Source organism: Tiliqua scincoides, chromosome 13, assembly GCF_035046505.1.
Source record: "Tiliqua scincoides isolate rTilSci1 chromosome 13, rTilSci1.hap2, whole genome shotgun sequence".
Lineage (NCBI taxonomy): Eukaryota > Metazoa > Chordata > Lepidosauria > Squamata > Scincidae > Tiliqua > Tiliqua scincoides.
The window spans coordinates 7,686,648-7,699,371 of NC_089833.1; the positions used below are offsets into that span (position 1 = coordinate 7,686,648).

Consider the following 12,724-nt stretch of genomic DNA (forward strand, 5'->3'; position numbering starts at 1 on the left):
GAACTTATATGAATGAATGAAGGTGTTGCAATAGCTCAAGGGCTATAAAAGGCCAGCCTTTCCTTTGCTGTTGCTGCTGCTACATTACAGACATGAAAAGAGCAAGCAGTAGAGGAAGCTCTCATCCCACAGTTCATGTGAGATTTCAAACAGTATGAGAGCAGTTGTGTCAGGCCAGTGTGGGCTCCAGCAAGTGTCTGGCGGGCCAGAGGCTCATTGGAGACTGTGGGCTCCCTGTAGGCCGGATTGGGAGACTTCGCGGGCCGCAAGTGGCCCCCGGACCAGGGTTTGGGCACCCCTGTTCTAAAGCTATGGAAAGTTGCTTAAAAATGTACATGCCATCTCTGAATGTGAGAATTGTGAAAGAGTGCAGAGTCTTCTCTGTTGTGGCTCCTAGAGCTCCCTTCTGAGGGAAACCTAAACACTCAGAAAATAAAAGCTTGTTTCAAGGGGCTTTTATGAATTGCTCACTGGTTTTGGCTTAAACACTGTTGAATTGTGTTGGTTTTATGAAATAGTTTTATACTGGTCTTTTAAGGGCCCAATCCTATCCAATTTTCCAGTGTAGATGCAGCCGTGCCAACAAGGCATGCATTACATCCTGTGGTGGAGCAGCAGTCATGGAGCCCTCCTCAAGGTCGGGGAACATTTTTTCCCTTATCTTGAGGCTGCATTGCAGCTTCCTTGGCACTAGAAAGTTGGACAGGATTGCACCCTTACTTGCTTTGGGTTTCCTTCTAGGGTTAGAAAAGCAGAGGTGTAAACAATGTAAATCACCAGGGATTTACAAGTATCCTTGCCAATGGCACAAACATTTTTCCTTCTGAATTCTGGTGAGCATGGGAAAGGGTAGGAAAATCTCCCAGACCTCATGGCAAATTAACTACTTTTTGAAGCTCAGTGTAACAGGGATAAGATCCCCCACTTCAGTTTGCCCCATAGCTACATCTGGCTTAGGATGCACTTGGAGGACCTCCAAGTACAAATTTTGACTTGCTATCAAAGCTTGCCAAAGTTTGTGGTCCCCTGCCAGAAATGTAAAAGGAACTTAATTCTTTGAGGATTTAAAAATGTGTCTTCAGTGTATCAATAACTGCTTTTAAGCAGAGGTATTAGGTATTAAATTGCAGAAACAAATGAAAGAAACAAAATTCCCTGTCCCAAAATGGTCACAATCTAAAAGATTTATAGAACCCTGAAGACCTAAAATTATCACTGACAATTAGGGGGGAAATAAGAAAATGAGGTGATAACTTTTAAAGATTAACCACCCTGGTCCCAAAGGCATCAGATGTTCTAGTTAGAGCAACTCTGTCTTTCCTCTTCTTAGTCACCTCAACATTTGTGTACTTTATTGCAGTATCCAAATACCAGGTATATCGGCTTCATGTCTTTCACCTCTTTGTAGTCCTTAAAACTGGAGGCTTCCAGGATGCGCTGGCCTATCTGTCAAAGTGATGGTGTACATGTCAAAATTAAAATAAATTCTGTTCTTGAAGAGGGCAACTAATCAAAGGAAGAATCATTGTGCTAATGTGACAGGTTTAATGAGTCACTAACTTTTAAATGATGGGTTTTTTAGGACTGCCGTTTAAATCTCTTTTGTTCACGGTTGTAGATGTTTACTGCTGGCTTCAGGTTTGCATAGTTCTTTTTTATGCATCTGTCCTTTATTTTTAATTTTTGTTCTCTTTATTTAGGGGGAAATTCCACTGGCAGAAGGTTTTCACATCATTATGAAATGCTTGTAGCTTGCAAAAGCAAACGTAGATACCCAAAAGGACAATCTATCTACCCCCCCCCAGCAGCTGCGTACTCCTATAATGGAACTCTTTAGGGGGCTCCTCCTGGCCCAACCTGTGCTGTGGGGAAAGTAGTTTGAAGAGGCACTGCAAAGACTTCCCTTTGCAAAGTCCCTCTGTTGTCTGAGGAGGTCTGGTCACTGAGCTCCCACAGACAGTACGTAGCTGTTAGGGAAGAAAGGTTTAAATTGCCCACCTGGTCCTGATCACCTCATAGTGAAGGCAAAGAATTAGGGCTATAAATCATGCCCATTGTCCCATGCAATCATGAGCCACATATGGAAAGGCATTTCTATGGGGCATGCAGTTGCTGCTCAGGTTTCAGGGAATATTCTGTAAGGAAGCACCCCAGATGGAGCTTTTTTAACCCCTTTCTCCTTTGCAGTCATGTGCCATGCAGAAGCTAGCAGGTTCATCATTGGGTTCATTTTTTTCTGTGAAGGGAATAACTAAAGATCCCTCTAATGAACATACAGTACTGATGGGGATCCAAGAAACTCTCAAGCAGGTGCATTCTTTGTAAATAGCTCTATTGGGATTGGCACCTAGCAGGAGGGTGAGTAATGTCTGCCCCAATCATTCAACTCTATGGAGAAGGAAGTTCGGGTGTTCTTTTGCAGCCTGACCTTCTTGAATGGGGTCTGTGGATGGAGGGGGAAACATTTTAAAAACTTTCTCCCTCCCCCATACCACATTTCTGCCGTACATTCACTGGGTCCATATGGTCACTTTCAAGGTAGCTGAAGTGGAAGATCTAGAAGTAGCTGACCGACATGTCTGTTGGTGGAGAAGTTAGTGAGATTTCATGTTGTTTAGGGCTAAAGGCACTCCTGCTTGTTTGAGGATCAGCATTCAGAAAATACTATAACTTTTACAACTGACATCTCTTAAGTGCTTGATAGATGATAAAACTTCAAAGAATCACTAAGTGGTTTTCCCAAGAATCTGATGCTTCAGTGTGAGCAGTTCCTGGGTACTGTAGCTATGTGTCATTTGAGCCATTCCCAAATTACTGTTTTTTACACAACAGCTTTAAATTCTGAACAGATATAGATTGACTTAGTATTTAATTTAATTGGTCAAAAAAATTGTTTTTACATTCAGATGTCTACCCAGTGTTTCAGTGTGCATTCATTGTTCCAGTTGGGCGTTTTGTGTGTGTGTTTGTAAGCGTGAATAAACAGGCAACCGATTCTCATTCCAGGTTCCATTTCGCAATCTGTAGGACCTCACAAAGAGAAAAGTGAACTACAAAGAGAAAATGACTAAACCGTCTTTGCGAGTGTTGCAATTAGAAGCCAAAAAAGCATCCTTGAACCATTTCTCTAATGAAGCGGCAAATATCCTCATGTCTGAGTTTGTGTTGCTGCTTCCTGTTGTTCTAAGTAAATCCTGTGTCGGGTTCCGCAGGGAGCAAACATCCTTTCACAATCCATATGTTGCAGCATTCATTGCCTTGTAGAATCTAGTCTTTATGTAGGTGAATGTGTCCCAAATGGCTATTGTCCAAAATATGGTTTGTTGTCTGATAATATTGTTGAATGCTTCAGTTTTAATCTTGTCTGGCTGTCCACAATTCTACTTGCCACCTTTGCCATAGAGAGGGTGACAACTGGGCCCCAGCCCTCTTCTCTAGCTTGGGGCTAGGGAAGGGATAGGGATCATCCAAGTTGTGCTAAGTTTCAGAGGTCACCACCCATTGCCCAAGCAGCCAGGTTCAGCCTTTCCTTCTAATTCTCTTTCCTAACCAACAATTTTCTCTTCCTCTCAGCAGCTGTGTTCGGTGTCATTTGGGAATGAATGACCCTCTGCCTTCTGTCAACCTTTAGGTCCTTAGGAGACATCATTATTGCATAAACAGCATAAAAATGATGAAAATGTGTTGCTCTTCATAAATATCATGGCAAATAGTTTTGACTAAAGTGTGTTGCATGTTTGGAAGCTGTATATAAACCAAAGTACTTGATAAGAACTGCTAATCTATAACTGTTTCAGCATATGATTAAACCTAAACCAGATGTGTGCTAGTCTTGATATGGTAGTCATTCTGATATCAGATTAAAATGTCTAGCTGTTTATTAATCCTTCGATTCTGTTACACAAGGCTTCCAGTGGCTTGGCTATGATGTGTTTTGAAATACAAGGTGATTTATCTTTTCTTCCCCGAAGAACTCTGCATTCAAAAGAACATGCTTTTTTTGTTTGTGTGTTGTGGTGCTGTGCTAGCTTGTTCTACTTACAAAATTAGAATTTGGGGCAGTGTGACAGTCCGAGAAACTAGACGTGACTTACTTACTTGACTGTTTCCGGGACCTATTCTTTTAGTGTTCTGTATTTAACTTCAGCCACTTTAGAAACATTGGCAAAGTTCAGTAATCTCTATCAAGTACTTGCTGCTGTTTCTCCTCTGGTATTTAAGTGAAAGTCTCGAGCTTGTTGACCTTTTAAGAGTTCACATTCACCAATATTCTGCTGCAGACCCTTCAATGAACTGTACTTCTGACTACAGCCTTTTTTCTGACTATATAACTGCTGTTTTGTGCAAACATCAACTGTTTGTTCTTTCTTCCCTCCCTCGGAACAAAACAATGTACAAAGTAGAAGCTGCCACTGATGTCCCTGTGACAACTAGATGGATTGTGAGGCAAGAATCCCAGTGCATTAGTGCTGTTCTCTGGGGGCTCTTGTGGATGAGCCTCTGTTGGGTTTATTGTTCTCTGTCATTAGAAAGCTCCATATCCAATCCCAGATCTGCCTCCAGGGTCCTGGAACAAGGTACCTTCTGGACTAATTATGTCTGGTATTTTGAATAGCAATCTGCCAGTTTTAACAGCCAGTTCATAGTGGCTTTAATAAAAATCTAGTAAATATCCTTGATTTTGAATGCTCTCTAGGATTCATTCTAAAGAAGCTTATTCTAGTCATTTAAATTTTATTTTATTATTCTCAGTAGTATATCAAATTATAGGGACTCTTAAACATTTGGAAGGGATCAGTACATATTGCTGTGTTACAAAGAAGATACCTTCTTTTTATGTAAAATGCTGTACTGGCTTTTCAAAAGTTATTATTGATTTTAAAATACGTATTTTCATCCCACTTTCCCCTGCGCTTAAGGCAGCTTACCAGCAAAATTAAAATTGCGATGTCTCTAGTTCAAAACAAGATTATAAACAAGTGAAAACATATAAAAACTAGCCAAACTGATCTTGGTTCCAAATGCTTTTCTAGATGAAAAAACTTGCTGCCCTTTCTGAAGGGTCATCAGGGATGTACTTTTGGTAGTTGATTCAGGAGGCCATTCCGCAATCTCAAGACCATTACTGGAAAAAACCATGCTCATACTCTGATCCAAAGCTCCAGCCTGTCTCTCCCTGTGACTTCATATAGATATTAATGCACTTTCAGTGACAGTGTTCCCCCTCATGGAACCTTGTGTAATAGATCTGGGAGAATTTGCTTTTCCATTGCCCAACAGTTTGGACGGGTATTGTCCAAGCACAGCCCCGGTAACACAGTAACAAGGCCTATTAAGTGGAAACAGCCTGCCAAGAAACTGTTACTTTGAGAAGGCCAGGCCATGAAGGTATTCATGTACGACTGGTAGATACAATGACATCCAGAGTTTCTGGGGTTTGTGTGCAATAATAGTATTCCCGTAACTTCTGCTTAGCTTGGGCTGGATGTTTGTGACGAACAATGTGTGAACAACTTCTAAGGAGTCAGTGTTTTGAGAAAAATAATTCCTCTTTAATTGTAAACTTAACTTGGCTGGAGGGACAGAGTTGGAATGTGCTCTGAGCTGAAAACAGCTCCGACCGGTTTCCTAGGCTTTGCCAATGCAGCAGTTACAGCAGGATGTGGGCAACCTCTTTGGTGTTCAGTGCAATGCCAGCCTTCCAACCATGTTTTCTAGATATGTAATTGCCAAAGCAGGGCTTTCTAGCAAGCAGATACAGTATTTCTTCGGATAACCAAGGGCTGATTTCCTTTTTAGTGGTATCTTGAAGCCACATGAAGGGGAATGGAAAGTGGCCATAAGCCCACTTTGTCCTTTGGTTCATTCTGAATCTTGTGGTCCAAGATTCATGGGAGTGAACAACTTAGGAGGTTCTGTTTCACTCAGTGCATCTAGTTACTGGAATTCTCTTCTGCAGTATATGCCACTAGCTTTTATTGTGTTAAAAAGGTTTAAACACGTCATGGAAGAGGGTTGCTCAATGGCTGTGTATGCGGAACCTCCTGATTTTAGAAATGGGTTATGTCAGAATGCCAGATGCAGGGGACGGCACCAGGATGAGGTCTCTTGTTATCTGGTGTGCTCCCTGGGGCATTTGGTGGACTGCTGTGAGATACAGGAAGCTGGACTAGATGGGCCTGTGGCCTGATCCAGTGGGGCTGTTCTTATGTTCTTATGGCTAATGGTCCTGACTACTAAGTGAAATTTGTGTCGGGGCATTATGTTACTTTAATCCCAGTTGCTGGGGGGCAGACAATGGGAAAGGACTCTTGCCTGCCTACTTACTCTGTTGTGGCAACCAATTGGATGCTGGGCTAGACAGTATCTCAGTCTGTTACAGTTCTGTTAGTCTCCAAAAACTCAGAATTACACAGTGTGTTTGAAACCATTCTGAGGTTGTGACGGTTGATCTGGACACTTCTTAAAAATACAGTAATAATACCTTTGCTCATAATTGAAAATAAAAATATGTGATTTTCATTGCAGTGACTGCAGATTATAATTACCAGTTCTAATATTTACAGATGTGATTAAAAATGATTCTTAGGACACAAATGAACCTGCAACCTAGGTCTGAACTAGCCAATGACCACCTGCTTCAGTGCAGTTTAATTTTCTACTGAGTTGCTTTTTTTTCTAGATTCTCATCTCTTTTACTCTTAATCCTTTATATAATTAAATGAAATCTTTCAAGGGTGGTCACTCTGCTCTACGACCCATATTAGATGTGGGCATGGTCCAGTTGTGTCCTCGGTTTGGGCTGGGGCACCTTCCTTATGAGGAAAGGCTACGGCATTGGGGCCTCTTCAGCCTAGAAAAGAAGCACCTGAGGGGGAACATGATTGAGACATACAAAATAATGCAGGGGATGGACAGAGTGGATAGGGAGATGCTCTTTACACTCTCACATAACACCAGAACCAGGGGACATCCACTAAAATTGAGTGTTGGGCGGGTTAGGACAGACAAAAGAAAATATTTCTTTACTCAGCGTGTGGTCGGTCTGTGGAACTCCTTGCCACAGGATGTGGTGATGGCATCTGGCCTGGACGCCTTTAAAAGGGGATTGGACAAGTTTCTGGAGGAAAAATCCATTACGGGTTACAAACCATGACGTGTATGCGCAACCTCCTGATTTTAGAAATGGACTGTGTCAGAATGCCAGATGCAAGAGATAGCACCAGGATGCAGGTCTCTTGTTTTCTGATGTGCTCCCTGGGGCATTTGGTGGGCTGCTGTGAGATACGGGAAGCTGGACTAGATGGGCCTATGGCATGATCCAGTGGGGCTGTTCTTATGTTCTTGTGTTATGTTCTTAATGCTGGTCTAAGCCAGACACACATACTTCATAGCTTATTAGTTGTGTGGCAGATGTTTCAAACAGCCGCCTAGGGGATGGGTAAGGTCTGAGACTGCAAGAGGTCAGTCACCTGGCAAATGACACCTTGTGACTGGTGAGTTGGTCCAACCTGCTGTAAGAATGTCTGAATATAAATGCCTGCTGACTCGGAGAATATCCAGGATACTGAATGCTTAAGCTTAGTTTCTAAACATTTGTTTTTAATTTCCCATCTTAATCGGTCAGCAAATGCCTAATGTGTGGTGCAGTCAGGATTTCCAAGCTCATGGATGTTTAAAAGATGTGCATATATTATGTCCTCATGTGAACATCAGAGTTCTCCATAGTGAGTGGAGGTGTTCCAAGACAGCTGAGTTTTTTTAGTACTGTGTTTCTGAATAAGCCTAAAATAGGCAAAGCTTCAGTGCCATGATGCCACCTTGTGGCAGAGTTGTGCTAATTCTGCTTTGTGGTTTATTCTGGATGTTGACTCTCCTTAGTAAGGCATACTTGCAGCTGTGTTCCACCTTGCAAACTTGTCCAGACTAGCCTGATGCTTTCAGACATGAGCTCCTGGTAGCTGTGATGAAAGTAGGATTAAAATGTAGAACACTATATGTAATCATATAATTAGCATTTCAACTGTTCACTGTTTATAAAAGCAGAAGGCCTTGTGAGAATGTTGGGTGCTACTGCCTGCATTGGCTTGATGTAGTTGGGGTGGGGGGAGAAGTGGCTCCAAGGGCTTGAAAAGCTTCCTAGAAAGTGATATATCTCTTTGCCAGTTTAAATCGCATTTCACTGAAAGATTAAATTAGCGAGTGCTCACTTTCATAACAGTACTGTACTTGCAAATATTTCCCTAAAGTGACATGTAAGGTGCAACTTCCATTGCACTGAAATATTTCTATAACAGTGCAATGTGCATAGTTGTCTTGAGGGTTTCCATTGTATGATTTCTGGCTTGCCCAGGTGATGAATGAAATCCTGTGAATTCAAAAAGTCTGACAGTCTGCACACCTAAAGTTTGGTGCCAGTTCTTATGAATTTGAAATATTTGACACTGTGCTGGGCTGCTGCCTGTTAATTGGTGTGGGCTCTTTGAACTCTGCCTGGATAAATTACCATGCTAAAAAATTTCCCTGGGTTGCAAAATCTAGACAGAGTTTGTGGCAGTTTCTGCCTCCAGTTGGGTATCATGTGGGCAGCAGTGGCAAAGTGCGTCTCTTACTATGTTTGCCTGTTTCCTGGTACAAACACATGACTCTGCTTCAGGGATTTCTTAAGTACGTAAGAAAAGCCCTGCTGGATCAGGCAAAAGGCCCATCTAGTCCAGCTTTCTGTATCTCGCAATGGCCCACCAAATGCTCCAGGGAGCACCCAAGACAACAGACGCAACCTGTATCCTGGTGCCCTCACCTGCATCTGGTAATCGGAGGCAGCTTGCCTCTAAAACCAAGGGCTTTCTTAATTTTGTTTGCTGAGCAGAGTTAGCTCTCTCTTGATCTACTGATCCACACCTAATGTGTTTTCTTTCCTGTGAATATATGTTTTTAAATTCATCATTTTTTCATATTTCATAGATTAGAAAAGCACATGAAGAGTACCAACTCTTAAAGACTAGTGTTTGATATTTTCTGTGAGGGAGAGCAGTTGTTAAATGTTTCTTTTGAACTCTATTTAAAATAGACAAATTGCAGTGCAGAGTTCTTGATTTTTTTCAGCTGAACAATGGTGTTCCATGAGATAAAAAATGTTCATAATTGATTGGTAAACCTATACAAGATGACTAACCCTTATCTGAAAAATAGGGTGCTCCAAAATCCATAACTTTCCTAGCACTGACATGACATAATGTGACCTTGGGCGCCGATCAGCATGCATTTCTAACAGAACAAGAAATTGTGGTACAATGTACACAAACAGTTTCATGCACAAAATTGTTTAAAATATTCTATAAAATTACATTGAAGCTATGTGTATGAGGAGTATATGAAACATAAATGAATTTCGTTTTTAGAAATGGGGTCTCATCCCCAAGGTACCTCATTATGTTTATGCAAATATGGGGGGCCCTGTATTTGCAGGTCCTGCATCCACAGGTTCACTTATCTGCGGATTGAGTCTGTGGGACCCCCTGCACACCCCCTCCAGAAGCAAGGGGAGCTCTGCTTCTCTCACCTCCAGAGGGTCGTTTGAGCCCAGCAAAGGCCACGCACGTCTGTCCTTGGTCTCTGCTGGGCTTAGAATGAGACAGAGTGAAAAAGGTGCGACTTTTAAAATAAACAAAAAAAACCCAGAAATGTTTTCAATGCCTTATAACCCCTGGGAGCTGGGGATAAGAATAGCCCCTCAGTTTGGCTGTACTTGTCGTAAGAGGCGACTAAACAGCCACCGGGTAGATGGGACTCGTCAGCCTGGGAAGGCAGCTCATCTGAGAGAAGGAAAACTCTGATCCCAAACCTCCACTGCCTTGTGGCTACATCCAGTTATGGAAAAGGCTTCAGGAGTCAACCTCGAGGAAAAATCTGGAGCCAGAGTCCCTGAGGCAGTTCGTGGCTGAACACAGTCACATTCTGGCAACTCCTGCGATGCCGCTGGAACCAACCGTATTGGCCTCTGCCTTTCCATTGGACCACTTCAGCGACGTGGAGAGGGGGGATTTGCTGCATGGGTAACAGCCTATCCTCCATACCTGCTTTCCCCAGGCTTCGCGCACTGGAGAGGACACTCTGTTCCAGAACCACCATTCAGAGCGTGACACCATAGTCTTCCGAGACTGAAGGATGCCAACAATAAGGCATTAAGAGACCCAGGGAAGGCCCAATGCCTTCTAAGGCTTGAAATACATCTGGGGGTGGGGGGGATAGTATGTAGTAGTGCATACTACAGTAGTACTATCAACCTGTAGTACGCGGAGGGCATCACACATATATGTATTGCCATGCAAAGCACACTATGAAATTTATTCCGGTGAGGTTCAATATCAAGTGTAGGAGACTAGTTCCCAGTGTCTGTTGCAATGGGTATATGGTACATAATGTGTTTATAATAATTCTTTCCCATGGTTTATCTTTTACATAGCACCTGGTTTCTAACTGCGTATAGGATATTGTGATAAGGTTATGGATTTAATTTGAAGGTATTACAAATATATTTTGTTCTGTTTTGAACCACATTGTTTTGTGAAAGAGGCTTGCCATAGTTAAGTTGTTTATACTTGAATTGAATAAAAATATTCAGTACTTAATGTGCCATGGCAATCAAGACATGATTGTGTGTGTATATAGCATGTGTTGGTGAAAATATTTAATTTGCAGAGTAAGATTATTAAAGGAAATAACTTTGGCTCCCATGTTGGGTAGAACTAGTTGCTAGCACTGCTTCCTGATGGATTTTTAAACAATGGACTAACTGATATGCAGATTTGGGAGGGGCAGGAAGGGAAGAGACCTTCCTGAGGATGAGGCCTTATTAACATATAATACCCAAGTCCTCAAGAATATTGATGCAGATGGCAGGGACACCATAAGTGTTTTTGGTTTACTCACCAATTGCAAAACCCTTGATCTGATTCACTTTTGACATGTGAATATGAGTGTCCCTTACAGTTGAGCTCCAACATTAATATACAGCAGAGGCACAAGTCTGGTTTTTGTGACTGTTGATACTGCTTTTTGTAGATATGGCAGGCAGTAGTTGTGTGAATTTTTTTAGACACAAAAACGTGCTGCAAAATGTTGATGTGCGTATCTTAGCCCAGTGGTGGCCAACCTTTTTATGGCATGTGCCACTTTTGGCTTTTATATCTTGGGTGTGCCACTCAAGCCCTGGGGCCACTTGCGGCCCTCGAGGACTCCCAATCTGGCACGCAGGGGCCCGCAGTCTCCAATAACCCTGTGGCCCTCTGGAGACTTGCTGGAGCCCACGCTGGCCCAACACAACTGCTCCCAACATGACGGCCAACTGTTCAACCTCTTGTGTGAGCTGTTGGACGAGGGCTCCCTCCACTGCTTGCTGTTTACGTCTCTGATGCAGCAGTGGCAGAGAAGGAAAGGCCAGTCTTGCTTTGCGCAAGGCCTTTTATAGGCCTTGAGTTATTGCAAGACCGTCACTCATTCATAAAAGTTCCATCTCTAATAAATTCATTTATGTAAATTTATTCAAATTTGAAATGTGAATTAATTATTTTTCCCCTGCCCCCAACACAGTGTCAGAGAGATGATGTGGCCCTCCTGCCAAAAAGTCTGGACACCCCTGTTCTAATGCTATCAATTATAATTTTTTAATTATTACCTAAATGTGGTGAAGAGGTGTTTCTGCACTGTGTCGTTTAAATTTGATCCGAGAAGCTTGCCCTTTGGGGTCCCTGGTCTTGAATGGGTGTTGGGTACTGAATTAGCCACCTTTCTTTGACAGAGGGCTCCTATTTGGGAGGTCTCAGCTGGTGTGTAGATGGGTAGCTGGGTGATCCAGCACAGGCCAGATCCCCTAGTGATGTCCCTCTTGGATGGGAAGGACTACTGCTGGCTTGTAGCTGGTTCCCAGTCTTTCTGGAATGGAGTCTGCTCCCTCAGGACTTGGGTTACCCCTTCAGGGCAGGGGATAGGCCTGCCTATGGGACAGGGTGCTGGCCAAGGAGTCTTGGCCTTACCTTGGCCTCCAAGGTTAGGTAAGTAGGGAACTGGGGCTTCCCTGGGTTGTTCTCCATTTGCTGCAGTTGCCAGAGGAGAAGCAGCCCTTTCCCCCAGTGACCCAGCTCCTTATGAGCCTGACTGCCGGTCCTTCAGGCTCCACTCCTTCCAGTTGCATGGCTAGACTGAGGTCTTGCAAGAGCCTAACCTGGGCCACATCCCAGTTGGGCAACACAGCGAGTGGCTGCCTGAGCAGGCAGACTGTGTCACTGGTCCCCTGGCCAGCACCTTGTCCTGTGGGCGCTCCCTCAGCACTATGCCAGGGCAACAGGAAGGCCGCACGCAGCCCCAAGCCATGTGTGGATGTGCTGGTTGCACTGCTGCGCTGAGGTTTCATGAGACCTCTGCCTGGTCTGTGTCCAGCTGGGCACCGCAGTGAGCAGCAGCCCAGGCAGGCAGCCCACACCGCTGGTCCCCCAGGTGGCGCCTAGCTTCACTGAGCAGCTATCCTCTCTGCCACTTGGCACACCTCCACCTGCCACTAAGTGGCACATGTGCAACAGATTGGCCACCTATGTCTTGGCCATCAGTGAATCTCAGTTCTAAATAGTCTCCAGCGCATTCAGATCAAACTAGGCTGAGATCTGTTAACAGAATATTGTTAAGAAGAGCCCTGCTGGATCAGGCCATAGGCCCATCTAGTCCAACT

The 12,724-nt window shown here is 43.5% G+C and overlaps 1 protein-coding gene across 1 annotated transcript in view; it reads left to right on the plus strand.

Annotated features, from left to right (window-relative positions):
* The window catches only part of RAB40C (RAB40C, member RAS oncogene family), a 41,531-nt gene that overhangs the window by 13,699 nt on the left and 15,108 nt on the right, over positions 1 to 12,724 (plus strand). The gene's annotated exons all lie outside the window — the stretch shown is intronic.